The sequence below is a fragment of the Strongylocentrotus purpuratus genome, unplaced genomic scaffold, assembly GCF_000002235.5.
Source record: "Strongylocentrotus purpuratus isolate Spur 01 unplaced genomic scaffold, Spur_5.0 spur5_scaffold_12, whole genome shotgun sequence".
Taxonomy (NCBI): Eukaryota; Metazoa; Echinodermata; class Echinoidea; order Camarodonta; family Strongylocentrotidae; genus Strongylocentrotus; species Strongylocentrotus purpuratus.
The window spans coordinates 3122393-3141238 of record NW_022145597.1 but is presented as its reverse complement, the minus strand read 5'-3'; positions in this window follow the sequence as shown (position 1 = coordinate 3141238).

Sequence of the window (18846 nt, the reverse complement as noted above, 5' to 3'; positions counted from 1 at the left end):
CAATGTCCCTTCATGGGTGGATGAATATGAACATAAACATGACAAAAATGCTGTGGGACTGGCTAAAATATAAAATACGAGAGTTTACTATCCCATTTTCAAAAAAAAAAAATGTGAAAAGGAAAAGCTGTATGCAGCTGAAAAAACAATGGCGTCTTATTTTGTTTACATGCGACGGATTCCTTTTTTTTTTGTATCCTTGTATTTTTCATCAAAATAATACCATGCACGGGGTTTAGAGTGAGGCAATAGATTAAATATTTCCCCTGAGGGTATTGAAGTAAGAGAAATAACTCAAGAAAAGCTGACAAAACAGGCACTGAAATTGTGTGAGATGTTATGGGACATCGTCTGCTAGTGCACATCATGTTCAACATGTGACGTCACATCTCAGCAGCCACCGGGGAGCTTTTCAGGTGCTATGTCGGGGCTATATCTGAGCGTTTTGTAATTGTTAATAATCATTACTTTGAATTGTTTATGGAAATGTATAGTGGAAATTAGTTAAATTTCCATAATGTGCAAATTAGCTAGGGCCTATATACATGTATGTCTTATGAGAATATTCATATTTACCTATAGATACAGTAGTTTCTCTGTCTTTCTCTTTCTCTTTCTTTCTCTATGCTCCTGTTGGAAAAATTAAAATTATTGGGGATGTTTAATACATAGACATCTAATCAAAATGTATTTAAAAAACAAACACGAATGCCTATTCTGATAGCCTATATACTATACTACATTAAGAATTGTAATTTTACTTGTTATTCCACACAATTTTTTTTCTAAATGCAAAAGCTCAAAGAGGCTCTTGACAAGAATAGCTTTTATGATTTATGAAAATATAGTTGAACCCATTTTACCAGCTGAGTATTTATCATACATTGAATATTTGGGAATTTCAGTCCCCCTTCTGAGTAATCAGCATACACAGTTTCTCTTGAGATTTTGTCCGGACCGTTCCACATAAATGAAAACATGAGCTTCTCAATTTCTTTGACAAATTCAGTGGGCAATGAAATGTGGACAAGAGATAAATTACTTTGGACATTATAAAGGTTCTTAAGATTTGTGTTTTGCCAATCAATGTTAGTCCTCTATTTTTCCATTTAGCAAGTATATTTCTCATTTCTTTAAATCGAGTTTCAAAGTTTATTTTCCTTGCTTCTTCAAAGTCATATATGAGAAATATATGCCCAGAACTTTTATGCCCTTCTCTGGCCATGTATAAGCACTGTCCTTTTCACCTTCATGCCTACTCTTACCGATCCACATGCCTTCAGTTTTAGATTTATTTATACAAAGACCAGACATTTTTGAAAATTCCTCAAACTCTGAAAATACAATTTTTAGGGACTCATTACTTTTGCAAAAACATGTTACTGTATGTCATCAGCATACATGTAAGCTGTGTATTTGATTTCCTTTCCCCCACTTCAAAACCCACTATACAGTGTGAGTCAAAAAAAAGTTTACACCTAGAAAATGGCAATTTTTTTCCATAAATCATATGTGAACAGTAAATTATTATACATCTTATGAAAGAGTGTTTTGCAAAGTTTGCAAAGTTTCTGTGATTAGCCAGAAGTCTAGTCTTGATTGGACATATGGTGTATACCTCCTCCAAGTGAATCTTTTGGTTGTTTGGTTTCTTACTCTCCAATTATCGATACGATTAAAATAATCTTTCAAACTGTCTACCAGGGTACAAGAATGCTTCTAAATTGTTTTCATAGCACCCCCTTCTCTATCCATGACCAAATCCTGAATAAGATTAAAATCACCACCTATTTATTATACATTGATGACCTTCATTATTAAATTCTTGCAGTATTGAATTAAAACCATTAAAAAACTCTACATGCTCTTTTTCATTGTTGGGTGCATAAATATTGGCTATAACCAAAATTTTCTTGTATATTTCAACTTTGATACATAAAGCATCCTACTTTATCTTTGACCAAGTCAATAAGTTTAATGTCCGAAGTTCTTCTCAATATTATACACACTCCTCTGCTCATGGATGTTCCGTGGCTGAATATTATGTTTGATCTGATTTGATTTTTCCACAAGATTTCGTCCTTTTCAGTGGAATGTGTTTCCTGTAGTAAAGTTACATCCTTTTTTAACTTTAACAGGAAATTGAAGTATCGCTTCCTAGCCTTAAAGTCCCCTAATCCATTTACATTATGCGTCATTAATTTCAATTCCATTGTCCATCATGTAAGCATCAAATGTTGGTCCCACTATTTCAAACAAAAAACATAAACAGTTACAATAGGAAAAATGCACAAAAAAGGTGTGCATGAGGTTGTTCCATCAGCCTCTTTCATCGTAGCTCAAGCGACGCATCGCGTTGTGAAAAAATGATCTGATATAACCCTCCTTGTTCAACAAACTTAATCAAAAGTGCCTTTTGTTGCTTTATCATCTTGCTCTTTCCTTACTTGTTGCTTTAATTCATCTTCTTTCTGTTGATGGTGTCTTTAATTTTCAACCTTTCTTATACTCCACTTCCTTCTGTGTTTGCTTGTCGCGGTAGAAGAGCCTTGCTTGAAGTAAGCCCTTCCGTGCTCTTCCTTCAGCTTCTGTCTGGTATGTGACATCTTCTTGCGTAGGTCTCTTATCTCCTTAGGTAGCATTTCATCAATGAAAATGGGGTTTTTCTTGTCCTCATACACAAAAGGTTTGTTTTTTAGGAGTTTTCTGGCACTTGCGAAGATGGCACCTCTCGTTGTGTACCGATTGAAGCCACCATTATGGGGCGAGAAGCCCCTCTTTTAGATGCCTGCCCAGAGCGATGCGATCTCTCTATACATAGGTCTTGCCCCTGCATATCCAGATGTGACTCTGCAAAGGACTGGATCAGCCCTTCACAATTTCCTTTCTCACAGCCCTCAGGAAAGCCAAAGTAAACAGCTGTGCATCTCATTTCTCTAGCTGCAAGATGAACAAAACGTTCCTTCATTCTTTGATTTTCTTTCTCAAGCTCTTTTACTCTGTCTTTTGTTTCATTAAGCTCAAAATCATTGTGCTGTACTTGTCTTTCAATTCGTCGATGTCTTTCCTGTTTTCGCCTATCTTCTGCAGAGCCACATCTAGTCTGGATGTCAAGTTATTATTCCTTTTGTCCACATGGTCCATCGTACTGATGGCAGATTCTACGCCCAGAGCTTCGGGGATAGATTTATCGACGTGACCGGCAGCTACTTCACTCATACTTTGAGTATCCATTTTGTCCCCGCTACTGTCCATAATTTCTGTTTCTTTATCTGATTTGTCTCCAGGTTGTTCAAAATATTTAGCGATGGTATTTGGGTTCTCTAAGATCCTTTTCCTAGCAGACATTTCTGTGTTTTTTTCCTCGGATTTTCTCACTTCGCTAAAATGCGTGTTGTCTCTAAGTTAGAAGTGCGCCATCTTGAGCCCCTATATTTACTTTTGTTAACATTCTAAAAACTTCACAGTAGGTATGAATTTTATTACTGGCTTGTTTAAATTAATCTTTACCAAGTACCTTCAAACATTTTGTTCACAGTATGATTGTTTGTCCAGTAGTCAGTTGTATCTATAATAACAATAATGATACTAACAATTTTGTTTAAAGGTATTGGGTAACTTTGTCTCAGATTCTAAACAAAATCCCGGATTTAGCTCATGCTGCAATCTTAATTATTAAATGAGTATGGTAAAAACCGGTCACTAATTTTTTTTTGAGGCACATTTTTGATCAATTTCGAAGCGCAATTCTTTTTAGGACTTTCTATTACACCATAATCACAGACGCTGATAACACGTAGGGACACGCGTCTCAGGTTTGGCATGGTTAAACGATGCGTTTAAGTCATTTTATAAGGTCAGTGAACACATTGACAAAATTTTCAGATTCTTTTAATGAGGTTCATTAACTCGGCCATGAATAAAGATTCATAACTTTATAATTTTGCATCTAAGGAGTACAGAACCGAAATAATTCAAATGCCCCACCGTATATTCAAAATGTTATTAATCACAGTGGCCACAGTTTGACCTCCAAATTATTAAACCAATTTCCAAAATTATGCAAATAAGCGTTAGTCATTAAAAATATACAAAAATGTCCCTATCAATTTGCACCTTGGTGTTCATGTCCAGTGTGTTCGAAGGCAGTGCAATAGATTAATATTTCAAAATACTGTGATTTATTTAATTTGCATGGTAAGCATATAATCGTCAACAATTATCAAATTTAAATTCATATATTCATATCGTTGTAAAAAGCTGATTCGTATACAAACGGTGTTCAGTCTAATGTTTTCGAGGTCAGTGAACAAAGTCTAAACCAATGCTATTGTTCAGGCTTGCAAAATATACCAATAAGCTTCCATCATAATCATAAAACAATTCATATTTGTATCATAATTTGCCATCTATAATCCCAGTTGTCATGAATCAATTTTGAATCAACAGCGATGTAATTGATCGTGGCATTGTCACTGCAACGTGACGGCACATTTTGAGATTGGTGACTAAACTAATTCACACATAATAGTTTTAACACATTAGAATGGAAACTGATCATTTAAATATATATTTTCATAACATTGATGGCGAAATATTTGCAATGTAAATCAGAAAATGTTTGCCGACCCCGAAAGCATAGTTTTCACCTCTTAAATTCCTGTGAGAGGGGTTTGATGCAATAATACTATATTGAAACGGATGATATAAATATCAACGGAAAGCTTAGCCATAGATTACAATAATATCAATTAATAATATGCCATTTAAGTGTCTGTCAGAGGAGTATCAGCTCTCTGAAAACTCAAAAAATAAAGTTTTGAAAATCAGAAGTTGTCGACCTCATCGCCTTAGCTATAAAGGTAAACAGATGGGGTCCATTATGTTATGTCGTCACTGCAACTTCGGCAAATTTGACCCCTGTTGACCCGTAATTTGGAGGGGTGCGGAAACTGGGGTTTTAATTTGCTTTTGTGCAATAATGAAAGGGTAAATACTTTTTATTCCTTGATTTCTATTCTACATTCATTCAGTTTACATTTATATCAAGTCGTATTTTTAATCGGATAGCCTATCTGTAACCCTAATAAGACCGGGGGCCATTATCCCCCCCCCCCCCCCCTCCACGATTTTTCTGATTGTTCGGGAACGCATTATGGCGCCCCGCCGCTCGCTGACTTTTTTTAGCGCATCTTTAAAAAAAAAAAAAAAAAATGAAAATCAGACCTACTGTTACAAGGTCATGAGACCTTTTGTCTTTGCATGTCAGCCCGAAAATCGCTCATTGTTGTGATTTGTGTACAAAACATATGGAAATGTCATTTTCCTAAAAATAGATCAAACATTGGTTATTGGGTCTTGTTTATAGTTTAGGTCGTTGTTTTGGGGTCATAATAGTTGAATTGTAGTAAGAAATGAAATTAAATAACAAAAAACAATAAAATACATAAGTTAAAAAACATTGGAATACATAAGAAATTATCAAAATAAGAGATAACATAAGGAATAAGCTGGCTCTTCCATTTTTTTTGGTCGTATTATTATTCCAAATGGTCCAATGAATATATGTGGTGAAAGAGAATGCCTAAATATAAATAATATATGATTTATGGGTAAAAATGTGATTCATGACCTTATTGCATAAATTGATATATGCAAATGAGTGATTTTTTCAAAAAATTGAAATTATCATACATGCGTCCAAATTTTCGCGGAGATCGGCCGTTTCACGGCCGAGATCGTACTAAGACCTCAAATAGCCCGGCCTTTTTAGGGTTAAGATTAAAATCCGATCATTGATATTGCTATGGTTATTTTGCATATCAAGTAAGATTTACTGGCTATAACAACGTAAAATATATTAATAATAGTGACATGAGAAACACCAATTATAGTAAGTAATTTTTCAACTGGGATGTTAGATTATCTTTTAGATGATAGCTCATTCCATTTTCCGATGTTATCCAAATACCTTAAAACCTATGGATTAAACACTCGATTTGTTGAACTTGGTTATTGCTAAAGATATCTTAAAGGTAAAGACCAGTTATGGTCATGCGATTGCATTGTGAAAGAAACGTTGTGGAATCGATCAGAAAAGGTTGATCATCTAGCATCTGCAAGGTTCTGGAATCATCAAAATGATAAAAAATTTGGCCCATTCTTCGTAAAGTTACAAGCACTATACACAGAAAGATGTATATGGGACTACCCTATATCTCTCACAGACCATGAGAGAAAAAATTTTACCAAATATATGAATTAGTAGGCGGTTTCCCGGCAAATTTGTTATCATCATGTATTAGTCAAAACATATTCTTTCACATGATTGGTAATGAGAGCTTCCATTTCATTTTTTGAAATTGGGGCGTTTCCAATACTGGTCTTTACCTTTAAATTAAATATGAATTTAAATTTCTTTATTGGTTATTATTTACGCATTAAGAAAATGTCCCTTTTCATTTGTTTTTTAAAAACTCTATTGTTTTAATGGGAAACTTGGATGTAAATTCGCAGGGCAAATATGATTTTTAATTTATTTAAGACGGACGCTTATTAGCATGTTACGCAAATTTGGTTCAAAATTCGAACATCGACTTGTGTCCAACATGTTAAAGGGCAAGTCCACTCCAAAAAAACAAACTTAATTTCAATAGAAGCAGAACAATTAGACAAACCAATCAATAAAAGTTTGAGCAAAATCGGATTACTAATAACATGACATTAAACATCACAAGACAAATTGGCAACTCATTCATGAGTCTGTGACGTCATTGCCTCAATATACACTAATGGTTTTCTTAATATATTGATAATATACATTTTCAATTCCCCCCTAAGAACCTTGTTTCCTCACACCAGGATCCAAATTATATTGATAGTAATGTTTTTGTGTGGATGCACTAAAATATAGAGTAATTTTTTTCAGTTGAGTCATGAAAAATGTGTATTTTGATAAACTATTTAATATAAACAAATTCAATGATAAGAAATACACAATATAAAAAATAGTATCAATTCTTCACAGCTCATAAAAGATTTTGTGAAATGTCATGCACGCAATATGATCCAAATCACATAACCTGGGTCAGACGCGTACGCAGGGGGGCGGGTGGGTTACCCCCCCCCCCTTTGGTATTTTAAATGTGTGTATTTTGGAGGAACCGCCACTAAAAAAAAGTTGACCTTACCCCCCCCCCCCCCCCCCCCCCCCCCCCCCCCCCCCCCCCCCCCCCCCCCTTGAAATAATCCTGCTAACGCGCCTGACCTGGGCAAAAGCATGGAGAAATCAAGTTTGTTTTTTTTTTAGATAAAAAGGGAAATTAATGGGATACAAATATATAGAGCAATTGATAAATAGTGAGGCAATGACGTCACAAACTGATAACCAAATTGGCAATTTGTGTAGTAATTTTCTAAGTTCCATAATTGTTCATAACTTCATAACTTCCTTATTAGTCATCCATTTCTACTTACGTTTTATGCATCATTCTATCAAAATCAAATTATTTTGGGAGTGGACTTGGCCTTGAAGTAACATTAAAAAATGTGGGGCATTTGAATTAGTCCAATCGGGTACTTAGATGCAAAATTATTTTAAAATACATGAATTTCTTTCTCGTGGCCACTTTGATTTGCATACAAATCATGCAAATTGTAGTCAAGAAATTATTCTGAATATGTTGTAATTGTATTCACTCACCTTGAAATCTTTGCATTACTAAAACCTTTAATTCTGGTACTGAAGTGCAGATTACTACAGATTTGTATAAGACCATAATTTATCCAATTTGCCTCTAACTTGTGAAAATGTAACTGCTTTACACTACTTAGATTTTCCTACACCTTTAGTATGATGTTTTAAATGATTATTCCGAAAGACACTGCAGTGAAATAATTTGTTTTGCACTAACTTTGGATCATCCCCTAAACTTCGCTATCTTGACCGGACTGTTTAACAAAAGAAGAAGGTGGGGTAGTTCGTCGCTAATAGTCTTCGAAATTGATTGTGAACCGGCCGCGCACGATTTTCATCTAATTTTTTACCTTTCTTCTCGGTCCGTCCTTTTTAGTTTGAGTAAATGTCAGTGGCACTGAAAGGTTTTAGATGAAGGAAACTGGTTCACAAAAATGATTTTCAGAGGCTTTCGTATTATTATAACCTCTTGCTATATAGACGAAATAGGGGGAAATCACGAGTTTGTTAGCTCTTTCCCCTTTAGGTACTATGTCCCAAATGAAAAGATTTTTGAAAGAGAATACTAATTTCGAAATTCCCTAAAAAATGAGGGCTTGAAAATGTCTTTAAGTGCATGGAGAATAGCGACTATTAGTAATCGACTTAAGTGCTACCAAGTCAGTAAGTTATCTTCGGATATTCAGACATTGTACCGAACGGTCGTACGTTTTGTGCTGCGCAAAGATTCAATCAGATTAATTTGGGCCATTACAAGAAGTGGATTATTGATGTAGACAAATGCCTATGTACCCTTTACAGCTCATTTTATGTATGTTATTAAGAAGAAAAAAGCCAGTCAGTCACTCAATAGTGTCTGACAGTGAAGTCTAGCAAGTAAACTGGTTTCCTTGCATATAATTTGAATATTAGGACACTGCTAACGTTTAAAGTTCACTGGCATGGTGTATTGCCTTTTAGCATGACATGTCATGGGCGCGGCTATTTTCATGAAAATGTGATGTACCATGCAGAGTTGTACATGTATCATGCACTAAAGCTTTAATTGGAAAGACTTTTTAATTCAATAACAAAACCATTCTTTTCAATAAGGGAGAATCAGAGCCGAAAAGGTAACATTTACATTTGGTGAAAAATCTATAATAGGTAACAATGTAACTCATTTATTAAAAGAAATAAAGCGGTTGAAACATTTATGCGAAATCATCATCCCAGAACAGCACCAACTTACTTATGTAATTTGCGTTCAGGCAATCGGAGTACAAAGGATAATAGCAGGTGAATGAAATTCAACACCACACACGCGCGGGAAGGAAGCTTCCATAAATTTGAATGATTGAGTTCAAAGACTACGCAGTAAACGTCATGCAATCAAAAAAATGGCGATACCCATGTCTTGCTGAGAAATTGTACTTTATTCTTGCTTTATGCCTTTCTCATACACTTTGGTGTGGAATGTTGCAGATGGATTGACAAGAACGCAATAAATCTCTCAGAACAACTAAACTTATTCTTTGGGATAAGTTATCCTTCATTAACAGTCCAACCTAAACGCCAGACAGACTTGGTATCAGAACAGATGATTTTTGTTTTCGAAGTTACTAGCAATTCTAGACAAACAAACTAAACATTTTTTTTCAGCTATTACAAATACATGCCACAAAAAAAATGAGGTACACGAAATTGCATATCCTACCTCCTATATTCAATAAATAGGCTAACATGAAAAAACTACAGATACAAAATGGATTTGAAATGATTTTAATTCTAAACGGACGAAGAGAATTCATTGCTACTTACTCTTTGGAAGCTGTGTGCGAAGTGAACGAGAAGTGAAGGCTGAAAATTTTCCAATACGAGACACGCCCTTTGTTCATTGACGTGACATTCTTAATCCAGCTGAACCAGCACATGCTCACAAAAGAGTTGCATTCTTTCATACAATACCTCCACATTACCCTTATTTTCAGTGTGATGCTACAGCACGTCTGACATAGCAACTCCTATGTTGGTATTGTATGGTATATTGTAAACAGGTGGTCGGCTCTGGTGAAGCTACATTCCACTGTCTCTTGTCAGCTCGCTAATGATTGACAGATGATGGCACAAGATGAATGAGACCTGAAGCTTTTCTTTTAGGGTTGGGCTTAGCAGGTCTGAAAAAAATTATTTTTAAACATATTTAAACATCTATGAAATATAATTAGATGTTTGAATAACAAAATATGATATTATATTATATTTTATATTATTTTTTATATTACTTTTGTTTTACCTTCTAAGCACCACTCCTAAACAAAAATCCTCCAAAAGCAAATGATTTGTGTGACATCATCATGCCAGTCATTCATCAGTCAGCTAGATCATGGACCCTACTACAGATGGACTAATAATGAGAGTCTTTCTTTGATCAAATCATGACCACCGCCACCTGATAATGTGTATTCATTTAACATTGTCAGTGAGTACATTCATTTGACGCGACAATGTTGATTATGTAATCACGCATCGTCACAGACAAAGGAATCTTTTACATTTCCTCAGATTCTTTTCGCTGGGCGAGGGCCCAGAGTGTAGTTTCAGTAAAAATTATCGTGATTTAAGACCAACTAGAGGAGCAGTGAACCCCAAAATTAATGTTGACAATTGTGTGATATTAGATTGATGATTAAAGAAGTGGACACTGGTGGACATACATCAGGACTTGCCAAACTTTGAAAAATACATATTCTTTACTGTCCTATTACCATATGAGTTAGAAATCATTGTGTTTCAGCCAAATTTACAGGTTTCTTTTGTAAACTACTTCTAATTCCTATTGAAAATTTCATATGCGTCACTATTCACAATGTACGCCACAATATGCTTTTCCGTGATTTTAAGCGATTCAGTTTCTTTTTGCGCAGGCATTTTGTAGATTCTTCAAGACACAGTTCTGGGTTTTTATGGCTCAGTGACTGGCGGCGGTCATGATGAGATCAAAGCTTGAAAGCATGTATTGTTTGGAATGTCATTATGATACTTTTGACGGAGTCAGGTGCATGAATATATTATGGGACCGTTTTGTAGTAGGTCCATGGCTAGATGAACAAAAGACATTGATATGTCACTTCCCATCAACTGACCACCTGTTCACAAAAGACAGTGGTATGTCCTCACCCACTCAGTAACTTATTGCATTAGCATTAATGGTTTTCATATAATAGCCCATCGAAACCCTCTTTTCATGGAGCTGGTTGGGGATTTCTGACATAGCAACTGCTTAAAATGCGATAGAATGTTGTTAGTGGGAATTGTATAAAAACATGCAATGCTTTATACGTGTATTTATTACAGATCAACAAAAGTCAACATGAATTTGTAATTTAGTCACCGTTTAAGAAGAGACAATAGGGACTTTTAGAATTGTCGAACGACAACGTGGATTGCTACGATCGACGTACTTGTAATGCACTGCCTTGAATGGACGTCACACGTATCAGTCCACGCAAATCTAAAAGTCCCTATATATTCGAAAGGATGTAAAACCGTAAGTATCCGCTATTTTTAATTGTTTTATCTTACATACACGTGGTTTTTCTCTGTTCTGACGCATATTACGTCATATCATCTAATGATTTTGATACCAATTTATAGAAAAATAAATATCTATCCATTATACAGAATGATGTTTTTGTTTTTTGACGCAAAATCGGTACTTTAGTGACAATTGATGACACCTATATTCAAGATTCAAGATAATTTATTGTCATGTAAAAAATACATACAATTTGCCTTCGGATATTTAAAGGTGCTATACATTGTACATAAATATATAAATATATAAATACGGACAAAATAATTAAATAGCAGTGAAATACAATTTTTTTTTCAACTCTCCGATGTTAGAAAGAATAATTTAAAAATTAAAATTGTGAGTCTACTGTCAAACTTGCCGATCAGCCGCATCGGCATGATTGTGTGCTTTTGTGTGTTGTGAGTGTATTGACTACTTATGTATTCTAATGCAGCCTATTAAGACGTAGTGCAGTGCTAAAGGTCAATACGCATTAACATTGACTCTCTATGCTATATATATATATATATATATATATATATATATATATATTCAAAGATGTATATTGCCGTCTAAATTCGTGTAAACAGGACAGCTGTTGTTTGAGTGGCACACAGAGTGGCTACAGCGGCGGCGGAGTAACTACACAAGTGTAGGGGCACCAACATAAAGGGCGCTTCCTGAAAAAGGGCACCTACAAAGAGAAATCTCATTGCAGAAATATACAACTTTTTAGACATTGGTATATACCCCCAACATTTTTTTTAGCAGATGTTTCTGCATTTATTGATAAATCAAATATAAAACATTCAAATAACAATAATAGTATATAATATAATTGATTTACATCAAGAGTGACAACTTAATACACACAAAATAAAATATTTAAAAAAAAAAACATAATTGAAAACTTCAAAGTATGGAGGTAAGTAAAAATAATCAAGATAAATGCAGAGGCCAACTATCATAAGCAAAGAAGCTTGAGGCGATAGCAGCCGGGAAGGGGGGGGGTACATGGCGCTGTTTTAGGAGAATGTAGGGGAATAGAGAGTCACATATAAAGATTTTGTTCAGAAAGTATCTGAATAAAAAGTGGAAAGAAATTAAGAAAAAAGAAAAAAGAAAAAAGAAGAAAAATGTGCAAGTGTGTGCAAGTGGGTGTGTGCAGGTGAAGTAAGTGTTCGATTCGTATTGTTAATGAACTGGTCATCTAAAATTAATTTAAATAAACGATCAAAACCTCTGAGACCTTATGATGTTTTTGAATATGTAGATATTAAATATTTTTTCATCGATGCTTTGAATGAATAAAGAGTTGCAGAGTGTTTAATATTGTCAGGTAAAGCATTCCAAATGTCTGGACCATGATGTCTTATCGATTTATAGGCCATAATAATTTTGGGGTTTGTTAAGTGGAAATCGGATGAGTGTCGTGTGGGATAAGAATGTATATCACTATTGTAAACAAAAATATTTCGAAATGCCAAAGGTATAGTATTTATCCAACATTTATACATAAAGATTGCAGTTTGAAAACTGTGAATGTCAGCGATTTTTAATGTTTTTAGTTTACAAAATATTGGATCAGTATGGGCTAAATAATGTGAATGTGTACAAAGACGAAGTGCTTTCTTTTGGAGACGATATATTAACATAATTTTCATCTTACTACTATTGCCCCAAACTATGTTACAATAAGATATGTATGACAAAATGAAGGAATTGTAAAGCATAAATAGTGACTTTTGTGATAAATAATATTTTAATTTATATAAAATGCCTATGCTTCTCGAGACTAGCATGCAAATGTTGTTAATATGACTATTCCAAGTTAGGTTTGAATCAATCATTACACCTAAGAATTTTGTAACTTCTTTTTTAATTATGGGCATGTTATCTATAAAAATATCATAATGAAGTACATGTTTAGAGTGTATGTTTTTGAAATAAATACAATTAGTCTTATTAATATTTAAAGAGAGTTTATTGGATTTGAACCAAGATGATAATTTATTTAGTTCTAAATTGAGGGTTGTAATGAGAATGTTTAAGTCTTTATGCGAATAAAATACGTTGGTATCGTCTGCGAACAGAACATATGTTAGGAGTGGTGATGCATTAACAATATCATTCATATATACCAAAAACAGTAGGGGACCTAATATGGAGCCTTGTGGTACTCCGCATTCTATGGTGGAAATATTAGATGTTGTAGATTTAAACATAACATATTGATGTCTATTACGCAAATAGTCTTCAAACCAAGAAAGTACAATCCCTCTAACTCCATATGCTTTTAATTTATGTATTAATATACGATGGTCCATGGTATCGAATGCTTTCGATAAGTCCATAAAAACACCTACAGTGTGTTCTTTTTTAGAAAGGGAATCAGTTATTTTGTCACATAATTGTAGAATAGCATAATCAGTAGAGTGGTTCTTTCTAAATCCATATTGATTAGGAATTAAAAAGTTATTGATATCTAAGAAAGAATATAATCGTTTATATAATATTTTCTCTAATATCTTTGAAATGCTTGGTAGTAAAGAAATTGGTCGGTAGTTTGAAACTTTAGAGTGATCATCCTTTTTATATATCGGAATTATTTTTGCAACTTTTAGTGGGTCGGGAAAAACCCCTTGGGAAAGAGATAAATTAAAGATATGTGATAACGGGGAAGCTATGAAGTGAATTATTTGTTTTAATAAAGATACACTTAGCTCATCGTAGCCACTAGATTTACTGCTTTTTAATGAACGAACAATTTCTAAAATCTCTTGAATATTTGTTGGATTAAAAAATAAGGATTGATTAACGTTATTATTTAAGTATTTTAAAAAATCATTCTTTTCATTGATTATTTTGGAAGCTAAATCCGGTCCAATATTAGTAAAGTATTTATTGAATGCCTCAGCAACATCATTTTGGTCTATGTGATGCCCATTATCATTAAATTCAATATTATTTGGAGTATCCTTTTTCTTCCCCAAAATGTCATTAACTGTTTGCCATAATGATTGATTATTATCTTTATTATTTTCAATTTTATTACCATAGTATAATTTGCGTGATAAACGAATAATTGAAGTCAATTTATTACGGTACTTTTTATATTTATTTTGATTTTCATTTGTAGGTGATTGAAGTGAGATTTTATATAAACGAATTCGGGTAGATATTGATTTAAGTATACCTTGAGTAATCCATGGTCGTTTATTTTTCTTTTTATTTGACTTAATTCTTGAGAGGGGCACATTTTTATTATAATGACAAAGAAGTTTGTTTATAAATTTTTCATATGAACTGTTCACATCTCTTTCAAAATAAATATCATACCAATCTTCTTGACTCAAGTCTATCTTTAAGGATTCAATATTACGTTTGGTTTCTTTACGTCGTGTTGTATGTTCTTTATTGGGAATGTGTAGGTGTTTATCATTAGGACCTATCGTAAATATTGGTAAATGGTCTGAAATATCATAATATATTATTCCATTCTGTTTATTATCTAATACGTTTGAGAAAATATTATCAATTATAGTATGTGTTAAGTTTGTAATCCTAGTTGGTTTATTAATGAGAGGTTTAACAAAAAATGAAGATAATAAATTAGTGAAGTGTTGGCCAAGAACGGTAAAAGGTAAGGATATATCGATATTAAAGTCTCCCATAATATATACATCTTTATTTTCTCTAGAAATAAATTCAAGGCATGATTCTAATTCATCAAAAAATGTGTCGGCTACATTGTTAGGTGGTCTGTACATTACCCCAACGATTCTATTCTTATGTTTATCATCAATAATTTCTAAAAATAATGTTTCTATTCCTTCCAGTTGAATATCATGTCTTATTTTAAATTGTACATCATTACGAGAATAAAAAGCGACACCTCCCCCCTTTCCGTTTTTACGGTCTGAATGAATAAATTCATAATTCTCAATGTTGAATATTGGAGGAGAAGTTGAGTGTAACCAGGTTTCGGTAAGTCCTATCAAAGAAAATGAAAATGTGTTTAGGATAGATAAAAATTCTTCAAAATTATCGAAATTCTTTTGTAAGCTTCGAATATTGATGTTTAATAAACTAAAACAGTGAAGGTTATTATTGGGTCCCGTTGAATTAAAATTTGAATTAAATTCACTAGTAGTATAATATTTACTCTGGGGTGTATAAACTTGATCATTCAGAATATCATTTAAAGCCATTAAGATTACAAATGTGGTATTGCGACCAGTATAAATGAATACTATGTGTTTGGTGCGTGCATGTGCGTGTAAGAGTGGAAGTGCATTTATAATGTGATTAACATTATCCGGGATGCTTTCAATTATGTTTCTCTTTATTTGCAGTTTGGTTTAATGGTCTAAATAGTATATTTGCGAGCGAGCAAAATGATTTTAAGTGCGAAAAATGACATCTTATAAAGAAGAAAAAACAAATAACATAGTTATATCATCTATGAATTCGAGTGAGTGTAGCAGGCGAGCTTTGGGGCTTTAAAATAATTAGGGGTACATTTAAAGATGAGAGGAAAAGGGGACATTTATCGAAAGGGATAATACACTTATTAGAAAGGCAAAAGGAGTACGTGTCAAAATACAAAGGATAACTATTAGAGGTGAAAATGGGGCACTGCTTATACCTGAAAACAGGCACTCACTAGACCGGATGAAAAAGGCACTTATTAGAATGGTAAATTGGCATTTGTCGATGGAAATGCGGCACCCGTCAGATTTTATTAGGGGCATGTATAAGAGGTGACAAGGGGCATTTATGAAAAGGGGATAGGTTCCTTATTAGAAGGAAAGGGGGCACGTATCATTGTTAAAAGGGAAATTATCGATTATGGAAAGGGGCACTGACCAGATATGAGAAGGAGCAGTTATGAGAATGTAAGATTATTTACAATTCCTTTCAAATCCATGTGATAAATCGTTTTTCTTTATGCCTACAAACTGTGTTGAAATTTTGAATAGTGTCAATTCATTGAAAATTAGTTATTCTTGTAGTCATGATGAAATGAGTACGCACTTTTTAAAACAAATAGCAGGAAGTATTGTAACGCCTCTAATACACATTTGTATTTTATCACTGACAACGGGAGTATTTCCGGACTCTCTGAAAATAGCAAAAGTAATTCCAATATACAAAAAAGACGACTCTTCTCTAGTTTCAAATTACCGACCTGTTTCTATCTCACCAAGTATTTCTAAAGTCTTAGAAAGACTGACTTATAATAGACTGTATGATTTTCTAACAAAAATGACATGTTGTATGAAAATCAATATGGTTTTAGAAAATTTCATTCAACGGAGTTAGCTTTGTTACAATTATTTGATAGAGCGTCACATGCCTTAGCTGATCATAAGCATGTTATTGGAGTATACATGGATCTGAGCAAGGCATTTGACACTCTTGACCATACAATACTTATACGTAAATTGGAATACTATGGATTGAGGGGTGTTGCTATACAATGGTTTAAAAATTATTTAACAAATAGAAAACAATATGTATGTTATGATTCAAATGAATCAGAATTATTATCTATAACGTGTGGAGTGCCACAAGGGTTAATCCTCGGCCCTTTGTTATTTCTGATATATGTAAATGATATTTATAATTCATCAAATGCACTACAGTATATTTTACTTCTACTTCTACTTCTACTACGATACTCAGCAGGATCCATAAGTCAGGATGTAGTGCTGAGGATGAAACTAAATTCGCTGATGACACCAATGCGTTTTGTTCCAATTCAGATTTTCAGATCCTTTTAAGAAATATTAACGCTGAATTACCAAAATTATCAAAATGGTTTAGAAGTAATAAACTGTCTCTTAATTTAAAGAAAACAAACTATATATACTTTCAGAACAGAAAAAATAACGATATTCCTGACATTGAAATTACTTTGGATGGTGAATTATTGGAAAAGAAGGATAGCACGAAATTCCTTGGTGTTTTGATCAATGAAAATCTGAGATGGAATAATCATGTGCAATATATTTCTAATACTATTTCACGTAATATTGGTATTCTCTGTAAATTGAAATATTATGTCCCTTCAAATATCTTATTTATGTTATATAATTCATTGATACTGCCTTATATTTCATATTGTAACATTATATGGGCAAATTCGAAAAGCAATGTTGACGCCATTTTACTGTTACAAAAGAAAGCCATGCGTATCGCGACCACTTCAATCGCTTGTTTTCAAAACTAAAAACTCTAAAAGCTGATGATATAAATTTTCTACAAATAGCACTTTTCATGTTTCGCTTACAAAATGGTCTACTACCTTCATACTTTCCCCCATTGTTCAATTTGAATAAAACCATCCACTCTTACCCCACAAGACAAACTGAAAAATTCCATTTAAGAAATCCAAAAACCGCGTTGGCTCTCAAATCCATTAGACACGCCGGCCCAGACATCTGGAACTCTCTGCCCATTGTAATAAGAAACCTTAGGACATTGTATTCTTTTAAGAAGGCAGTTAAAACTATGTTATTGTCTAAGTATTGATCATGTCGTGTGTAATTCTACTGTATTCATGTTCGTGTGTACATTGACTGTATATTCAACAATGACGTGTAATCGTCCATGACCTAGCATCGTGTTTCCATTCATGAATGAACCTGCATTCAATCAGCAGATATATGAGATTTAGTGTATTATTACCAACGCTCCTCCTCCTCCCTTCTCTCCCCTTTCCTTTTCTTTAAGTCACTCTTTTTTATTTTTATTTGTATTGTTGTATCTAAGTTGAGGGCTGCCGGCACGTCAAGCTACTTTGCTTATTTCTGTAGCCCTCCTGCATCTAATGTATGTTAATTATGCATTCAATATATTTGTTTAAATTCAATATATTTGTTTAATATCGTTTATTATCTGTATAAAATTATATACACTTGAAATATTGTATCAAGCCATATTATGTTCATGAAAATGTATGATGAAAAAAAGAAAAAAGATGCAGAAACCAATAAATCAAATCAAATCAAATCAAATCAAAAGGGGCACTTGCAGTACAGGAAAATGTGCATTTGTTGAAAGAAAAGGGGCACAGTTTGATCAGATTTGAATAGGGTCATTTATTGGAGGTAAAAGGGGATGTGGCTCTTATTAATACAAAAAGAGGCACGCTCGCTCGCATTTATAAATGATTTTATTATGTTACTTATCAAAGGTCTGTTCAGTCTATTATAAGAAAGTGCTTATAACCCCATCAGGATTGTTTTTCTTCTATATAAGATGTAACTCTTCGCACTGAGACCTCACTAATCTTTTTTTTCCTCGCTCGCTCGCAAATAGATATTCATCATATAGTCATCTTTACCACCACTATCATAGTCATCATCATCTTTACCACCACCACCTTCACGTTCACTATCGGGACATCATCACCATGTTAACTATCACATTAATCAACTTAATCATCAACATCGCAATCATCATCATCTTTACCTTCATCATCAATATTTAATCAAAAATGAAACCTTGAACTATTTTCGATTTACCATGCTGTCTTATATTCTGAATTGTGGTTTTGCCTTTTTTGTTGTTCAAATAATGTCACCTT